The sequence below is a fragment of the Fukomys damarensis genome, unplaced genomic scaffold, assembly GCF_012274545.1.
Source record: "Fukomys damarensis isolate Sample0158 unplaced genomic scaffold, DMR_v1.0_HiC HiC_scaffold_28, whole genome shotgun sequence".
Taxonomy (NCBI): domain Eukaryota; kingdom Metazoa; phylum Chordata; class Mammalia; order Rodentia; family Bathyergidae; genus Fukomys; species Fukomys damarensis.
This window is the reverse complement of record NW_022900940.1, coordinates 26,665,455-26,684,201: the sequence shown is the minus strand read 5'-3', so window position 1 is coordinate 26,684,201 and position 18,747 is coordinate 26,665,455. Positions and strand designations below refer to the sequence as shown.

The 18,747-nt window shown below is 37.9% G+C and overlaps 1 long non-coding RNA gene across 1 annotated transcript in view; it reads right to left on the bottom strand.

The window, feature by feature from the left end:
• LOC104872131 overlaps positions 1 to 18,747 on the bottom strand; it is a 65,122-nt gene that overhangs the window by 31,629 nt on the left and 14,746 nt on the right. The window contains exon 2 of the long non-coding RNA XR_783069.1: positions 16,294 to 16,364. This is a non-coding gene — a long non-coding RNA (uncharacterized LOC104872131). The remainder of the gene's footprint in view (positions 1 to 16,293; positions 16,365 to 18,747) is intronic.

Here is an 18,747-nt window from a genome sequence, read left to right as displayed (position 1 = left end):
TATATATATAAATACATCTATGGAACAAAAAATAAATACATATTTTAATAGAGTATGTTTCGAGTATTTCAGCACCCCTCATTTTCCCCATGGGAGATTTACACAGTGGCAGATGTCCGCCCCCTTCTTTCCTCGACTTCCATAGAATTTGACAGATCAATTCCAACCTTTGTCACAGTGGCTTACCACAGGCCCTCTGGTCATGTGACTGCCAGAAGAAAGCTGGTGACATCTCTGAGAGGCTCCACAGGACAGCGGCAATTCTCTGAAGATGCCAGCTGCCCTTCCTATTCCTGGGAAGTTGAAGAAGGCAGCACTACAGGCAGATATTTCCTCCCCCTGAGAAGCTGGCTTGGGAAGAGGAGCTAGCTCAGCAGGAGTCCCCTGATGTTGGCCTGAAAGCTAGCTCCATCACAGAGGGGCAAGGAAGGAAAAGCATTCATTCTGTGGTGTTCCGTCCCTGGGTATTGCCCATCTTCCAGCTGGCAGGACTCAGCAGCTGTGAGTGGAACGGAAGACAGCCCAGATTCCATTCCAAAACCAGAAGTTTGGAACTGATGGTAGTTATTTCATGTAGAATACATTTGGTAAAATTACATGTCATTGCCAGTATTTGGCTGCTCTGACCTACAAAAAAATGGTCAAACCTGATCTCATATAGTCCAATCTAATCTATCCTAGATAGTGCCTCCGAAGGACACAGAAATCCTGGAAGAATAACGAAAGCAAAAACCTTTGGAGGGCCTCCCTTCACCGTAATGACTGCATCAGTTCTGTGTTCAAAATACTCAGTATCCGTGTACAGACTCCTCATGAGAAATGTAATCATGATGTACCGTAGGGAACAGGGAAAGCGGATGTTACCAGAACCCCTGCAGTGGACCCTGGTCTCCTGTGAGCCGTGAGAGCCCAAGGTGAACTAAAGAATAAAGACAGGAAATGAGACTTAGAGAAGCAGCGGAGCTTTGGGCCTGATCAATGCTGCTCTGGGCAGCAGAGACAAAAGCAGCCCAAGCTCGCCACTATTTATTGGGTTCACAGGGAGTTTCAATGTCTCAAAGGGTAGCGGTAATACATAACACCATGAGGATCTTATGCTGATGAGGGTCTTATGTTGGTTTGGTCAGCCTGATGAGCACAGTAGTAGGTGTGATGAGTTAAACTGATAAAGACTTTGTCCCCTCCCCAGGTGAGACCTTTCTACTTGGTTCTCAAAGAACCAAGATGTCTTCAGCTGGTGTAATCTTGCCCTTGAGTATCACAGCATCAGGGGACCCTTAAGATCTCAGCTGTGACTGCAAGCAAAAATGGGGTTATGTTTCAGCATGTATAGCCAGCCTGTAGGCAAGACTTGGTCTGGTCATAATTTAATTTTCAAATTATTTTTCCCCCAAATTATGTAGAATTGCTTCTGACAATGTACTGCATAATATACAAAATAAAAATGAGGAAAACAAAAATACTCAGTGGATTCCCATTAACTTTACAAGCTTGTACTCATCAGAGTGAGACGCAAAGCCCTCTACCAAGGCTTCAGTCTTCTAACCGATAGTATTCATCCTCAATTCCCTGCTCCTATCTATCTGTTTCTCTCAACCTTCCCAAACCTTTCTCTCCCTCCATTCCTAGTTCAGGGTAAGTAATAGGAGTTTGCAAAAGTATCCCCACTTTCCTCCAATTCACTTATACATTCAGTTTAATTCGTGAGTTTTTCCAAGGAAAGCCATAATCCCCGGGCTAAATTCCTGCAGATGTGTTCCTCTAAACTCCTGCAGATGTGAGCCTGACACGTAGAAGCCAATTGCTGGTGGGGATTGCTATAGTGACCTGAAACCTCTAGTTAGGGATCTAAATACTGGAAAGGAGACCTACATGGGAAAAGAGGGGTATCTTCATGCACAACTGCAAAACTTACATTCCTAATCAATGGTTTTGCTTTAGCTTTCCCTAAACCTCATGTCATCATTTATTTGGTAAGAGATGGCCCAGATATGAATTTAATGATCTCAACAGTGATAATGATGGAAAAAGTAATAATAACAATAATAATGATGTTGATGATGATAATGATAAAATTAGCTTCTTGAACCAAGAGGTATAGTATTATATATTTTTCTCAATTACTTTCCTATCCTATAACAACTTCCAACAACTCATAATTTAATGATCACTTTCAGTTACCATAAGCTTCAGTCTAGGACAGCTCAGTGCACTCAACTTAACCAATATCTGATCCATATCCCTTTTGCGAGCACTCCAATGAGATGTTCTCCTGATGCCTCTTTCTCTCTACTGGAAGAGCAGGAAGCATCCCTTTCCCATTCTATAGAGAAAAGCTACAGTACCCCTCACCTGCCTAAAGATAACCTTAAAACTTCAATTTTCCTGTACTCCATCCTAGTCCTTTAATTATTTTTGTGTCTGAGTTAGTCCCTGCTGGATCCTAAGCACCTTTCTCATAGTAGGTGCCCAGTAGGTATTTGCTGGCTTAGTAATTGTCTGAATACCCTTGACAAGCAAAGGGATCTCTGGTAATGCAGATTAGCAGAAGAGTTTGGCTGCCCATGCCTGAAAAGCCCTAGAAGAAAAATCAAGCCTCTAGTTCTCTTTAGTTTCATTTAGGTTATAAAGCTAGTAGCCCCTCTCATATTATTTCAAACTTCTTTATCCTCAGTCTTTTGTTCTTGTTTCTAGTTGTAGAGCCTCAGGAAAGTCCGGCTAATCTGTTGCAATAATGCATTAAAAACTATAACTCTTAATATTTGCTTAGTACATTCTGTGCTTTAGGCCCTACGCATATATTACCTTCATTTCTTACCTGAACGACAAGGACTACAATCTCTCTTTCCAAATAAAGCAATTAATACATAGGGAGCTAGGGAATGTGTCCAGGGTCACAGCCAAGAAGCAGTAGAAGTCAGAAGTTTGAAAGAGTCATGTCTCAAGTTTTGGTGTATCACTGACTCTCTAGGCAATTACATGTGGAAATGAAAATGATGGTACAAATTAAACAATAGCTTGAAAATGCAGTTTTATCTATGCTTTTTATGTTTTTTTCTGCACAACCTATCTTATTTGGCTTAAGTACAGCACAATTAATAAGTATTTATAAGATTTAATGCCTTTAAGACACAATAGGTGCATTCATATTCTGTCTCTCTCCCGCTCCCCTTACCTCTTTCCATTTCCTTCTCTTCGTTTCTCCCTTCTCCCTGCCTTCCTATTAGTTAAAAATTAGTTTAAATATAATCTATGGTTCATGAAACAAGATTCTCATTGAACTACCCATGGTCTTTTTATGCATTAAATTTAAGTAATTATGTTTACATAATATATCACCTATGAAACCACCACCTAATAATGCAAGAAATAGAATAGCATCCAACTAGTATCTACCCTCATGTTTGTGTTCCTTTCTGAGCCCAACATGTCAATATATTTCAACTTCAGGATGGAGTGTCCATCCTAAACTAGGCTATTAATCACCTCCAACGGTGCAATGAGACAGAGTAAACCTTTTTATTTAACTAATTTGCATTTTAAATAATGAATTCATTGACCTAATAATAACTATTTCCATTTTTCCATAACCATAATTTTCTTTAAAATAAAAATAACAAGACCTTACAAATAATCAAACCTTAAAATATCCAGGTAGTCTTCCATAAAGAAAAAAATCACAGTGACCTAGACTTGAAATATTAATGTAGTCTCTCACTTCACTCTTTCCTTCACCTCCAAATTTTCTTTTGACTCTTCACTAGCCTTAATGGGACATATGTTTACAGTCCTGAATTGGGTCTATTATCTAAATGCTACCAAACTTTATATTGTTTTCCTAAGGAAGATTAAGTTACCCATTCCTTGGGTAATCCCATGACTACAAAGACACAGATTTGGGGGACAATAACCAGAGGTTACTTTGCTTCCAGGAGCCAGAGCTTTCTAAAGGGACAAACTATGAATTCCCTGTAATGTGATCATATAAGAACAACTTGAAACTGTGACACTCCCAGGGCAGCTGATGTAAATGATCAAGACCTTCAAGGTTACGTATACACAAGCAAGTATTCAAGGAACCAGCGAAGTTCTTGCTATGGTGTCATAGAAATACAGTTTGACAGACTGAGAGAAATTGTTAGTCTATCCAAACAATAATAAATGTTCTACTAATATTAATCCTTTTCAGAACCCTCAGATCACGTGTTTGGTGTTACAATCCCAAGTCTAGAGAAACAACCAGTATTTTAAATTAGTAACTTTTGATGGCTCATAATTAAATAAGATTTATCAAATGTTTTCCAGGTGTGGAGAGTCAGGATAGCCAGAGTGACATAGTACTCTGAGTCACATTCAGTAAGTTGAAACTTGACTTTTTAAACTGTAATGGATACCAAGTTTCCAATGATATGATTCGTCAGAATGGCCGTGGCTTCTTTAATTCTGTGGTTTCTTTCCAAAAAAAAACCATTACCTTGGTCAAATCATGAGACAAAACATCAGAAAAATCAAGACTAGGAGAATCTCACAGGATTCCTGGAGAACACACCTCAAGACTATAAAATTAAAGAAAAACAAGGAAAGCCTCATAAACTGTCACGGGCCAATGGAGAGTAAGGAGACATGAAAACTAAATGCAGTGAGCTAACCTAAATTACACTCTGTGATACATGCAGGGATTTAAAGGGAAAACAAATGAAACCCAATCAAGCCTGTTGTTTAGTTAGTAGTAATAGGTAAGGTTGGCCTCTTAGTTTTGACAAATATACCGTAGTGACCTAAGACGTTGGCAAAGTAAAACAGGCTGTAGGGTATACAGGAATTCTAATATTTTTGACTTCTCTGTGAAACTAAAATTATTCCAAAATAAAATATTTTAACATTCAAATCAAAATCAACAACAACAAAAGCCAACAAAGCTGTCTCCCTACTACTGATTTAGCCAAAAGCAAAAAGAGAAGAGAGGGGGGAAAAGAACAGAAGAGGAGAGGAGGGGAAAGAAAAGAAGGGGAGAGTAAGAGAGGGGGAAGAGAGAGAAAATATTTTGGTGGAATGAGCCTTCACTATGTCTCCTAAGGCAGGCAGTTACAGTTTGTGAAACGCTGCCTAATGTTTTCAAAACCTTCTTTGTTCAAAGCAGAACCAACTGGAGGTTGTTCTCACCGTCACTCAACTGCACTCATGTCAATTGTTTCCTTGGTCTTTGTCTGTGTTTTAAACCTGCAAAGCACAACACTAACTTTGTTATAAAGGGGCATCAACATGAGTGTCACACTCATGTTTATTCTTTGGAATGTCTACTGATGAAGTATCAATTTTATTTTATGAGCCTTATTATTATATTAAACAAGGAGTACTTAATGAAAAAAATCAAAAATATATTACATTTTTAATACTTATTGATTTTTGGTGTACAAAGTCTATAAAAGAACAGAAATAAGTTCCTATATGAACTACAATAAAAATACCAATAGCACTCTACACGCAAAAAAAAAATCTTTACTTCAGTTATCACATCTAAGGCAATCTTCACAATAACAATAGCATATTTTACACACATATATCACGTACACTGACAGAACATGTGTTTTGCTTTCATGGCCTTTTTGTAGGACATAACTGACATTTCACTGGTCTTGCTGTTTTGTCAGGAAGTTCTTATTCTAATTTTTTTTTTTTTTGGTACCAGGGATCGAACTCAGGACCTTGCATGGCATGGCAACACTGAGCTAAATCCCCCGCCACAGGAAGTTCTTATTATATAATACAATGTGTAGTTTTCAAGAACTTAAAATAGCAATAAAACAAAGTGCTAAATTCTTAATATGTACTGCATATTTAGAATAAATATCAACATTTTCACATTAATGTGAATTTGACCTACAAAACCTAAAAGATAACATCAGAAACAAAAATCTGCATGAACTACAGTGCAAATAACAATAGAACTCTACAACAAAAATAATCTTTACTCATAGGAAAATGGATGCATATTGAGGATATACTCTTAAGTGAATAAATAAGTCACACATATGTAAATACCAAATAGTTTCTCTGGTGTGAGAAACTATAATTGTACATAAGATCCTAATGGTATAATTAACAATGTGTAATAGGAAGAAAAGGGCTAAAGGTGTAGGGGAAGTGGGAAGGGTAGGGAAAAGGAAATAAGGGAAAAGAAAAAAATATGAAAAAATGTAAATAAAGTTTTTGTAAATAGAGAAGGCAGGAGCAGTTGAAGGGAGGGCAGGGACAAGGGGGAAAATGAGAACCAAGACCTGTCACGTAAAGGTACAAGATCCCAATAATGAATGTAACTGTGGTATATACCTAAAATGTACTGATAAACTCAATGAGAAAAAATAATAATAATCTTTGCTTCAACTGTCACAGCCAAGGCAGTCTTCACACATGAAAACTGCATGTTCCATACACAAGTATCATTTACACAGATAGCAAGGACATTTTATTTTCCTGACCTTTCCTGTAGGGCACAATTAACCTCTTCTTGGTTTTTCTGTTGGCATAGAGGTCTTTGGGGTGCTGTGCCTCCCTGTTCACCTGTTAGCTCGCTAGTGTGCTGCACAATTTTTTTTGTGTAGTTTTCTGGGCAGAAATATTTTGTTTTTCTTCTGCTATAAATGATATCTTATGATTTCCAGTCCCAATCCTCTAAGAAAATTTCTCTGTGCTATTTTACACTTGCTATTTTCTTTGCAAACTATTAAACTATTTGTATCACATATGTTTAGGGTGGAGTAAAACAGAACCATGGGTCAATGCATTGTGTTTCAATTGACATTCATAGTTGCTGCATAACTCATCAACAACATCTAGTCCACCTCTGGTTTTGTTGTAGAAAGTTTCCATCTCAGGCCTCCGTTTTTGTCAAGGTTTCCCTATTGATATTTCAATCATGGTGCAATGTTGACATCAGCAGTTTGTTTTTCTCTGACGTACATGAAGCTGATGTAAATCTTTCTGAAATCCAAAGATTGTACTATACAATTCTCTGTTTTGAAAATGAAATATTTTGTGTTTTGAAACATTTCATTTGGAATTTCTTCTTTTTTCCTGTGTACAATTCCTGCACTTGTCAACTTGGGCTCTGTAAGCAAATGTAACATCAATTGGAAGCTAGTAAACCAATTGTTTACTTCCAATTTCTTTGGGAGATGGGAACAAGAAGTCTGTTCACAAGATCATTCAGTTTATTACTATATGAAAAAGGACCTGGCTGACTTCCATGATGCATATATAAATTTAAAACATAATAAGTCTTTGCATCTACTACTATAAAATTTTATACTATATTTTGGCCCATCACTTTTCCTTAAGTCTTTTACATTCTTACAATTACCATGAGAAATTCCTAAGGATAGCAGGCCTATGAATGCTTTTAGTTCAGCTAGTGAGGTGTTATAATTAATACATTTCTGAATATGGTTTTTGGTGCATACAGAATGTTTTACTTGTATTTCAGCCTTTGTGTATTTCAGAGCATCTTGTAGCATTTTGTCTGTTATACTTTCCAACAATGAGGAAGTGCTGGCATTCTGTCCAAGATGTTTTACCCTTCCCAAGACCTTCACTATATTTTTGGTCCTAGTCTAACACTGGGTCATTCCATTTGGTTGTATGACCATTTTACAACATTTTGACTATGTAAATATACACTCCCATGGTTGTTTTTCTTCATCATCTGAATCAAGGAAGTCTGGAATCCTTGTGCCTATATCAGTTGATTGTTGTTCCATTTTGCTGTTACAGAAACTTTGGCTCACATGGCCAAAGTCATCGTTGTCATCATCACTATCATCTGCCCATACCACTCCTCTGTTAAGAACCATGTATTTCACCATAATAGATCATCATCATCCAAGTAGTCTGATGATTCACTTTTGACCTCCTCCAAAACTTGCAAATCTGATTTTTCATGGCCATTGTACTGAATTGAGCTACTTCTACCAGAAAAATCAAAAGAAAACTTGTTTTTAAAGAAATTCTAGAGTGATGTGGGTGTATTATACCCTCTTTGATGCTTAGGTAAACATATGTAAAACCTGTTAAATGGAGCATTAATATGGGGGTAAATCCCAGTTTGACACTTTCCCACACTTTGTTTTTTTGCCATACTGAGTGGGGAAATACAAGGATTGCTTTCTATATCCCTCAGGCAAAAGTACTGAGACACGCAACTGGCTACTGTTATGCTCAAGTAAAAATTTTTAGAAGAAAAGTAAGGGATGGGATAAGTTTGTGGAACCCAGTGCTATGCTCCATACGTTAAACAGGACTTCCATAACCTGACCTTTTGATCATTACAGAGCTTTAATGAAGAAGATGATCTTAATAATTTCATATGAATCTCCTTTTTACAGATGAGAACACTGAACTTAGATAGAGGAAGTGACTCTTTTCAGATCACACCTGGAGATTTGCAGTCAGTAGAATAGAATGCTACTGTGTGATTATTCTTAAAAGTTGAGAAAATTGCTCTCTTGTTACCTTTGTTACCTTGTGTGTGCCATATTGTTTCTGCTTAGTCAGGCCTGTTTGTTATCCTTACCTTGGACTCAGCTGATGATGGACCGAAATCTCTATGAACTGTGTAGTGGTGAATGCCTGTAATTCTAACACTCAGGAGGCTGAGGCTGGCAGACATATCCTTGCTGCATATCCACTGGCTCGGCAGGCAACTCAGAGGTAGCAGAAGGCAGAGCGCACAATCAGCAGTAGCCCAAGCTACTTGTTTCTTTTCTCTAATTGCTTGTAGTATTTTTTTCTTCTTTGGGTTTCTGGGATGTTAACTATTATATGTCTAGGTGTAGGATTTTTTGTTTTGTTTCGTTTTGCTTTTTTCTTTTTTTATCATGTCTAGTTGGAGCCCTATATGCCTCACTTATCCTAATGTTAAATTCTTTTCCTCTGTTTGGGAAGTTTTCTGCCATTAATTCTGTGAACAGTTTTTTTATGTCATTTGTACTTTCTCCTGCTTTTTGGTGAACTCCTATTAGTCTTATATTATTCTTACCAACAAAGAAAAGTGTAGGTCCTAATAGCTTCACTGGTGGACTTTACAAGACATTTAAAGAAGAACTATTGCCAATACTCTTTAAACTTTACAATGAAATTAAAAGGGAAGCAATACTTCCAAATTCATTCCTGGAAACAAGTGTTACTTTAATTCCAAAACTAGGGAAAGACTCAACCAAAAAAGAGAACTACAGGCCAATCTCCCTAATGAACATAGATGCAAAACTCCTCAATAAGATACTATCAAACAGAATACAGAGGGTCATCAAAAAGATCATACACTCTGACCAAGTTGGATTTATCCCAGTGTTGCAAGGATGGTTCAACATACATATATTAATAAATGTAATACATTATATTAAGAGTCAAGAACAAAACCCATATGATCATCTCAATAGATGCAGAAAAGGCATTTGACAAAATTCAACATCCATTCATGATTTTTAAAAAACCCTGAAGAAAATTGAAACAGATGCTCTTTATCTCAACTTGCTAAAGGCTATCTATGAAAAACCAACAGCCAACTTCATACCAAATGGTCAAAAACTGAACCCTTCAAGGTAAAACCAGGAAGAAGACAAGGATGTCCACTATTACTAGTCCTGTTCAGTATAGTTTTGGAAACATTACCCACAGCAATTAGACAAGTGAAAGAAATAAAAGCAATAAAGATAGGAAAGGAAGAAGTTAAACAGTCATTATCTGCTGACAATATGATACTCTACATAGAAGACTCAAAAAAATCCACCAAAAGACTTCTAGATTTAATTGACAGATTCAGTAGAGTAGCCAGATACAAGGTAAACACCCAAAAATCAATAGCCTTCTTGTACACAAATAACAGACTCACTGAAAGAGAAATTAGGGCAACAATCCCAGAAAATGAAATATCTAGGTACTAATCTAATGAAGGAAGCAAAAGACCCCTACATTGAGAACTACAACACTCTGAAAACAGAGACTGAAGAGGATATAAGAAAATGGAATGACACCCCTTGTTTCTGGGTAGGAAGAACCAAAATAGTGAAAATGACCATACTTCCAAAACTGCTATACAGATTCAATGTAATCCCAATTGAAATCCCGCCAGTATATTTCATGGAACTAGAGAAGACAATCAAAAAATTCATTTAGAGCCAGAAGAGACCTAGAATATCAAAAGCTATTCTAGGCAACAGAGACATAGCAGGGGGTATCATAATCCCCAACTTGAAACTATATACAAAGCCACTGTGATAAAAACAGCATAGTACTGGCAAAGAAACAGACCAGAGAATCAGTGGAATAGATTAGCAGTTGCAGAAACAACAGCAGACATACTCTGCTCTCTCATCTTTAACAGAGGAGCCAACCATCCTCACAGGATGATAGATAGTCTCTTTAATAAATGGTGTTGGAAAAACTGGCTTTCAATTTCCCAAAGATTAAAACAAGATCCCTATCTTTCACCATGCTTTAAACTAAAATCCAAGTGGATTAAAGATCTAAACATCAAAATAGAAACACTAAACTTGCTGGAAGGTAAGTTAGGTAGAATTCTTGAAGACATTGGCATAGAAAAAGACTTTATGAACAAATCCTCAGTAGCATGCGAACTAGCATAAAGAATCAACAGCTAGAATCTCATCTTTTTAAAAAGCTTCTGCACTGCAAGAGAAACCACCAACAGAGCTAAAAGACAACTTACATTGTGGAAAAAAATTTTTACCAGCTGTTCCTCAAACAAAGGTCTATTATCTAAAATATATAAAGAACTCAAAAAAATAAGTCACCCCAAATATAAAGACCCAATTCTGAAATGGGCAACTGAAATGAACAGACATTTCTCAAATAAATAAAAGAAGCAAATAAACATGTGAAAAAATGTTCAACATCATTGGTCATTTGAGATATGCAGATGAAAACATTGAGATTCCATCTCACCCCAGAAAGAATGGCTACTATCAAGAAATGAACCAATAACAAATGCTGGTGGTGTTGTGGAGAGAAAGGAACCCTTCTTCATTGTTGTTTGGAGTACAACCACTGTGGAAATCAATATAGAGACACCTCAAACAAGTAGAATTAGAAGTCCCACTTGACCTGGCTATTCCTCTGCTGGGTATCTTCCCAAAAGCATTAAAAGAATCATACCACAGTGATATATGCTCACCCATGTTTATAGTGGCACAGTTTGTAATAGCTAAAACTTGGAAACAGCCCAATTACCCTCAAATGGAGACTGAATAAAGAAGATGTGGGCTTTTTAAAAAAAATGGAGTACTACTCAGCCATAAAGAATGAGAAAATAGGGCAGGGGATTTAGCTCAGCAGTTCTGCTGCCTATTTCACAAGCACAAGTTCTGAAGTTCAGTTCCTGTTACAAAAAAAAAAAAAAAAGAACAAGAAACTAGAGACATTTGTAGCTAAGTGGTTGCACATTGAGGCCATACACTTAAGTGAAATTAATAGGACACACATGTGTAAATACCAAGTAGTTTTTCTGGTATGAAAAACTAAAAGTGTAAATAAGGATCAAATATGTAATATTGTGTAATAGGAAGAAAATGTCTAAATGGGAAGTGAGAGAGGTAGGGGAAAGGGAAAAGGAAAAAAAAAGCTATGAGAAAAGCAAAAAAATGAAACAAAGTCTTTGTAAACAGGGAAGGATGAAGGGGGTGAAGGGGGGCAAGGGAATGAGGAAAAATGAAAAACCAAGACCTCTCATGTAAAGGTACAAGATCCCAATGATGAATGTAACTGTACTGTATACCTAAAATGTACCGATAAACTTAATGGAATAAATTAAAAGTTGAGAGAAGTACCAAGGTGTATGAGACCTGGGTTTAGTACATTAACTTCTAGTACACTCAGTAAGTTCTGAGGAGGACTCAAATACTTTTAGGCCTGTAATACTGGGCAAAACATTTTGCTCTTGTCATTTTTGGTTTAATCCCTTTGCCTCTGATACTTGTAAGCAGTCGATTTTTCCCCCATGCCAGCTGTGCTCTAACATTTCAATAAATTAAAAAGTCATTACCTCAATAATGGATTGGTTACTGAGTTTAATCACCCTGAAAAAAATACTTAGATTTTCTTTCATTTATGGAATTATAAAATGTTGCATTTCTATATGGTCCATCATCTTGAAGCCCCTAAAAATGTCAGACCATTGCTAACACAGACTGACATTAACAACATAAACAAGTAGATGTGTGGAGTCAAAGGATCTCCTCCAGGGAATGAAGGCTGATGACCCAAAGGAACTGATTCCACATTAACTAGGAAAGGGCAAACAAGAAACAGCAGATCTAAAACCCTGGGCTTCTTCAGCAGACAGGATTGAGTGAATAGAATAGTCCATAAATTAATAATAACAAAAAATTGGTTATCTTCAAAGAATTACAAATTCACTGTTTTTAAAACTGGTAAATCAAGAAAACAAGTCAAGCATACAGAAAATAATCATAAAAATACATTTTAAAATAAAACTTAAGCTAGGTACTGTTGTGCACACCTATAATTCCAGCTCCTTGGGGACCTGAGGCAGAAGGATCACAAGTACGATACGACCTGGGCAACAGAGAGAATCAGCCCCCCCCAAAAGCCCCCCAAAATAAATAAATCTCCAAATAATTTAATGAAGCAGTTGAGAATTTCTCTCATTTTATATCTATATTGATTAAATGGGAAATAAAGCCCAATAAAAGGAAATGGCTTTTGTCACCAACTTCTCTGAAACCTGTTTTCTGAGAGGGCTTGAACTGTGTTCTGTCATCCCACTTAAAGATGTTGTCAAACTTTATAAGCCACTCCCCTATAGTGAGCAACAACTCCTCACTGGATCAATTTAAAGCAAGTAACAAAAACTGTCAGTTCAGTTTGTCTGTCACTACTCTGTAACTCTACAGAGTAGAAGGGGTTTGTACATTACCCTTTCTTGAAATAAATTGCTCTCAAAGCAAATCAGCCAAAAGAAATGAGCAGTTTTACTTCAGTGAGCAGTATTACTTTAATAGCTTTGTCCAGTCTCCCTACCAATTCACTTCTGAAAGCATGATGAACTGGTGGAGGACTTAGCTCAGTGATTATGCCACCTGCCTTGCAAGTGCAAGGACCCAAGTTCAATCTCTGGTATCAAAAACAAACAAACAAACAAACTTCCTACTCTTAAAAGCATGAGGAAAATTGAAAGTGTAAATGAGGATCAAAATGTATAATAGATAATGTGAAATAGGGAAAAAAAGGTCCAAAGGGGAAGAGGGAGTGGGAAGGGTTGGGGAAGAGAAAGAAAGGAAAGGAATAAATATAAGAAAAGAAAAAAAAACAGAAGCAGTCTTTGCAAATAGGGAGGGATGGAGGGGTTGAAGGGAGGGCAGGGGGATGGGGAAAAAAATAAGAACCAAGATACGTCATGTAAAGGTACAAATTCCCAATGATGAATGTCATCGCGTACCGATAAACTTCATGAATAATAATTTTTTTAAAAAGCATGAGACAAGGGCAGGGGATTTACCTCAATGGTGCCGCACCTGTCTGGCAAGCACAAGGTCCTGAATTCAATCCCCCCATACCAAAAACAAATAAATACATAAATAAAAGCATGAGATGAAAAGCATGGAGACCATGCTAATTATTTTAGGTTTAGTTCATGGACCTGTTTCTTAGCCAGCTTGGTGTCCACATCCTCTGCCAACTCACTGGACAGCTCCTCCCCAGAGTGCAGTGCACTTGCCTTCCCTCTTCTTATTGGCCATGCCCATGAGAATGGCCAAGCACAAAGTAGAGGAGGGAGCAGCAGCATGCAGATTCCAGGCTAGACCTCCAAAATTCACGTTTCCTTTTGTCTTTTTGCATTTACGTCTTCATCATGAGAAAAATTTCCGCTAGTGGCTGCTGCCTGTCTAGCCTGGGATCCAAAATGAATACACATGAAAGGGACCTGACCCAAATGTGCAGTGACAAGGAAAGCTCAGCAGTTCCAACAACTTGAAGTAGAGCTGCCAGGAAAGCACAGTTTCAACCTCATGATCCTCAGATTCATAGACAGGATAAGCACTCGTTTGAGCCTCTGAGTTTGTGGTGGTTTCTTATATCCCAAGAATATACTGATGTATCGTGTGTGCCAGTACGGGATGTGATAGTTCAACCCTCCCCTGAAAATGCTTCGTAACCAAAAATTGTGCCATTTCCCATATCCCATTACTTTCCTGTGTTACTTTGGACCTCAGCTCCCTTTTGCAGGCTCAGTGACAGGATAATGCAACCCAAGTGTTGGCAATACAATTCACATATATTCATTTCAGCCCTCATCCCTCACCTCCCCATTATGCCTTTTGCTTCTCCCAACTGCGATTTTGATTTCATCCTTTACGTGGCTTTTGCCTCTCTTTCAAGATAAGGATTGGGAGTTGATGGAAGAAAAAAAAAAGCAAAAAAATGCCTTGCTACCATTCACATTCCATTGTAAACTGCATCCCACCTCTAGCCCATTTTGTCATTTCTGAACCACCCATAGGTGGTTCACTTTAGTCATTCCCGATTTTGCAACTGCAAGACATTGCAGAGAAATATGCTAGATAACAGAGAACATTTGCTTAAGGAGAAACCCAATTCTGTCTTCCCTTGCCAGACACAATTCACAATCCTCCTGGAGACAAACACACAACTGCAAAAACATTCACAAACCCAGGATTCCCTTGCTGTCAGATGTCTGCACTTCCACCTTCATCCTGGGACTGGGGCTTTCTCCTCTCTGGTTTCAGAGAACTAGACCACTCAGGGTCACCACCTGGACTGTGGCCATGGTCATAGGTGACACCTTCCCTAGGAATTTCTCTCCCCATTGTCCTCTTTCTGGATTACAGCTACCATGGCTGAATTTCACAATGATGCTTCTCCAGGACAGGGAAATCTCTTCTATGAAATATCCCATACTCTTGGTTCAGCGAAAGTATCCCCCAAGGACTAAACAAAAAATTATAAAACTGCATGATCATATCTAGGGTATTCTAAAGTACTCCTATATGTCAATGTTCTTAAATCTATCTTTAATCAACCCAGAAATATTTATTGAGAAAAAGAAATAACAGTAATTTGGTGTCCGCTGTTGCCGAGTACTTTATATATCTTATTTAATTTAACTCTCATAGCAACCATGTAAAATATGCGTTTTTATTGCACATCATACTGAGAGGAATTAAGGTACCAGGAGACTCATTTAACCTCAAGTCATCCAGCTAGGAAAAGGTGAAACTACTCATTGAGTAAACAGGTCATCTCACCAATTTCAGAATTACCTTATTTTACATGACATCAGCTGCACTGTGATAAGCAAGAAATGTGCATGTCCTCCACATCTCCCAGCCCTCATTCAACACATAGGTCTCTATTAATTAAACCCATTCATTCATTCCTTCAACACACTCAAACTGAGTACCTTTTCTGTCTAAGACTGAGGCAAACACCCTGAGGTTTTGCTCCTTGCAGTGAACTGACTAACGGTCAACTTGTAACACCCAGCTGAACTGAGTCAGCATGGTCTGGGCGTGGAGGATCCACCTGAAGATTGTTACCAATAGCCATAAAAAGACAACTGGGGAGGAAGCTCTTGGCCTGTTGATTTTCTAGAAGAAGCTTGCTGTGGATGGTATTCCTGATGCAAACTAGGATGTCCTCATTGGAGGAGGAGCTCAGGACCTCACTGTCACTGGGAATGGCTGCTGCTTTTATCAGGGAAGCTTTGATCTTTACCGTGAGCATCACTTCCTGGCTCCAATGTGGATCCTTCAGCTTGGTGTCACAGATCCTTCATCTCACCGGCATAGATCTTCTGACTTCCACCACTGGCCTTTGGGCCTTCCAGGTACAGATCCTCAACACAGACTAGCATGAGAATTGCTGTGGGCTCTAGGCCACTGGCTGGATTCTGACATTGCCGTGGACTCTAAGCCTTTAGCAGGACTTGTGTGAGAAACTTCTGGGATCTAGGCCCTCAGTTGAATGTTTTGGGTTTCTACTGCATGGTTAATTTCTTGCACTCCTTTGCATTTGACTCTTTGGGTAATTATCATAAAATAATCTTAGAAATTATATGTCCTGTATTTAATGTAGTCCCTTGCCCAATCCTGCTGACTACAACACTCCTAAAGAGAAATACAGAAATTTAAAAAAGGTTTATTATCAGATTACATACAGTATGCTCAGTCCATTTTGTAGTAGGGTCTCTTAATATAAATCTAAATATTAATAGTATCATTTATCAGACCATTTTCCCACCTTGGATTCCGGTTACCCCTGTATGAGTGCCAAACTCAGCTTTCTTTTCTCAAGATGCAATTCATGATTTCCTATGAGGAGAAGGTAGATAAGTGTTTGGTAAGAAAATAGATGGGATCTGATTGAGATAGATGTCTGCACAATTTTTTTATTATGTCATTTTGACATGGAAATTGCTTAATTCTAATTGATCACATGTCTTCAATAATAATGATCAGACTCCATCAAGCTAGTTATTAGTTCAGACCAGGGGCTTGTTAACTTCCTAATTAGCTCATTGTGAGTACTGTGCATATTCAAAACAGACCCTAATGACAATCATTTAAACCTCACTTCATCTTACTTTAAATTATTTGGGTCTTTCTATTTCCCACTCCACTGCAAACTCTGCTGAAGCTCAGCATGGGCACTGGACCAGAAGGCAGAATTTAGCTACTCAGGTTGTGTAATGTTCTGCAAATGCAAGACACCTGTACCACTCCAGGACAAGGCTGTCCTATGCTCCTCTCCTTTCCAAACTCTGACCCAAAGTCACTCTGTTCCAATCTCAGGTCCATATCCACTCCCACTTGTTTATTCATTCACTTATTTATAGTACATCCACTTCATATGACCTCTGAGCACAGAGTGGGCACTTCCCTGTCCGGAAGGAAATGTCACTATACTGGGGTGATCACCAGAGGCTTGGCATGCCCTGTGACAAGAACTACCCTGCTAGAGAAAGTAAAGTTACCATGAGGATGTGTAGGAGTGGAATCTAATCCAGATCGGAGAGAGCAGAATAAGCTTTCCTGAAGAATTAAAATTATAATTATTTACCTAAAAGATAATTCAAGGCTAACCATATAATATGAGTGTCTTTGGGGAAGAGGAACTTCAATAGAAATGAGGAACAGGGAAATGTTCCAGGCAGAAGGTGTGTTTGCAAAAGTCTCAAAAGTGGAAAAGATAATGATGCTCTTTAGAAATTTTTGAAAAGCTAAAAGTTTAGTATTTTGAGCAAATGATATAGGATGGAAGGAAAGTGGTCAAGATAACTGCAAAGGACTGGGAGACTTATTTTTATCTCCTTGCTCCATCCACATGAGAGAATTTGGACTTGACCATAATAAGCCTAGATCCCATCATAGCACATGCTAGATTAACAATGCTTAACCATCCCCACTTTGGCAGCTGCTTGATATCTCTTTCCAAGCCAGTTCAGACAGCAGTAATCATTTCAAAGATCCCAACAGAGATCTCTATTACATCTCTCTCTGGTAGTATAGTGGTCATCCTTGCCTTTGTCCTCTCTGAGTTTCATTACTTTGACCTTGCCACTCTCAAACAGCTCTACAGCCTAGTGGGATCGGTTAGGTGTAATTCTACAAACAGAGTCTCTGTCTCAGGGTAACGTCAGAGTTCAAGAGGCAATAAAGCAATTAAAATAAATTTTAATGTAAATCAAAGTGTTTCTTAGTTTAAACACTAAAACTGAATTTTCTTAAACACTAAAACAGGTTCTAGAGTTAGCACACGGAAACACGTATTAAATCCTGCCCTTCCTTACTACACACTTAACTTCACCTGCCATAGCAGAGCTGGCATTTAGTTTTTTAAAAATTACTTTTGCATCCCTTTTCCACTTCTGATTTTTCTCCTCTGAGATAAAGTCTTCCCCAGATCCAAAGCGGCCATATGCCTCTTGCCCTTTATCTTTTGCTCTTCTTGTTTCTCTTGTTTCACTCTATTTGGATGCTTTGGGTTTAGAGTAATAGAAAATACTAATAAAAGTGACTTTAAAATGAAGATACTTATTATCTGTAACAGAGAATGCTAGCTTTCTACAAAAAAAATCCCATCTTTAATTCACAGATAGATTATATATTCCAGCCTCTCTTGCATGAAGTTTTGTTAAATTTTTTCTCTCCAATGGAATATGAGTGGATATGCACTTCCTGAACTAGCTCATAAAAACCTCCTTTGTATATTTCCTGTGCCCTTTCTTTTTTCATTAACTTTAGGCAAAGGGAAAAAGAAAATTACAAAAGGAAGACTTCTGGGTCCCTCAACGGCCTTGTAAGAAAGAAGAATCCCCATTATCTTGAGCACTTGTCTAGAATCATTGCATAAGGGTAACATAAATGATTACTTTAAGATGCTGAATTTAGGAAGTGTAATATGTTTCAGACACTTCATCTACCCCAACACATTATTACAAAAGAAAAGAGAGAACCAGGGTTGAGTTCGAACCCTAATCACATCAAGGACTCAGGCTCTTTCTGCTTTTTCTGTTCTGCTGCCCTTGATATGTTGGCAAAATCTCCTACCATGGCTGGAATCTGTCATTAGCTACATCATTGTATCCTTACCCAAACTGTACAAAAGCAATATATCTCACTGCCATATAATAATTTATTACTTAACAACAAAACACATATACAACAGTGGTCCTATAAGATTATGAGGAATTGA